Source organism: Halyomorpha halys, unplaced genomic scaffold (genome assembly GCF_000696795.3).
Source record: "Halyomorpha halys isolate HHAL.00 unplaced genomic scaffold, Hhal_1.1 Scaffold276.1, whole genome shotgun sequence".
Taxonomy (NCBI): Eukaryota; Metazoa; Arthropoda; class Insecta; order Hemiptera; family Pentatomidae; genus Halyomorpha; species Halyomorpha halys.
Window position 1 is genome coordinate 233089 of NW_027105171.1, and position 1316 is coordinate 234404.

Below are 1316 nucleotides of genomic sequence, written 5' to 3' on the forward strand. Positions count from 1 at the left end.
ATATTGTTGCAACTACTACAAAAGTATATTGTTCAAGAATGTTAACTAAACAGATATGACAATATATTTTAATTTGTATATATTAACAACATACATAAACACACGTGCACACAACATTACAAACTTTGTTGTTTTTCTAATTACAGTAATCCCATTATAGATACATGTATTTATGTGCTTATTATATGCCAGTTAAATTCGCATTTGTAACACTGTTCAATGCACTAAGGTTATATATTTGTTTCAAAACAATCTTTAGCGTAAAGTTAATAACAGCTTCTTACGTTGTTTTTTTTTTTTCACTTTACAGATATATATGTTCTGAAAAAAAAATGAAAACTTTTATTTTCAAATTTTTAACAACTATTAGAAAATAACAGAGTGTTAAGTCCATGGTTTTATTAACCCCAGAAAGGTATCGTTGGATGAAATATACTCCTTTTGAAATTTAAACTGCTTCTACCCCCAACCCTAGAAAGTGGAATGGGTGAATAACCAACTGTGTATCCCCAACTTGATTACCTATGAACATCTAGGATTACAAATTTTCAGCATTTTCAATGTCAAAGATTAGACAGTAAGGTTTCAATTTTAAGGAGTAATTTTAACTTATCGACACCATTACGATATAGCTGGCGAGGATAGCTTGAACTCAACGTTACCGATGAGTGCTTTGTTTTGTTCATTAAATCTGCCTCAATGATACCAATTTAATGTAAGATAAATATACCAATAATGGACACGAACAATAATAGCTACTAGGGCTAGAAATTAACGGGTATGAGAAAATCCCAAATCGATTGGAAACTCAATTACATTTATATCAAGAATTGCTCATATATTCTTCTATTTACTTGGAGCTCAAACTTCTGTTATCTGAGAAGTTTTCTAAAAAGGCAATATTGGTATCAGTAGTAATTAATCAAAAATCAACGCCCGCAAATAATCAAATTATAACTTATGGAACATCTTTTTGCTTCATCTGTCTATTCCAAGATAAACTAAAAATATTTAACTGTAGGGAGTTTCCAATGTTACTGATGATCAAAATAGTTCCGAGATTTTTAAAAGCTATATTGAGATCCTAAAGTTAATTTCGCAAATTAGAACTTATTGTTATACTCACGCTCGCAAAAAATTTAAATTTATTTGTTAATTATAAACCATTTATGGCATATATTCATGGAGCTGACCATTAATCTGTTTGTGGTTCAATAATTTTTTTACTTTATTTTTAAACGATAATAACTCAATTAACTCTTATTAATCAAATTAATTTACTGACCGAACTTACAAATAATATTGAAATAATAAAT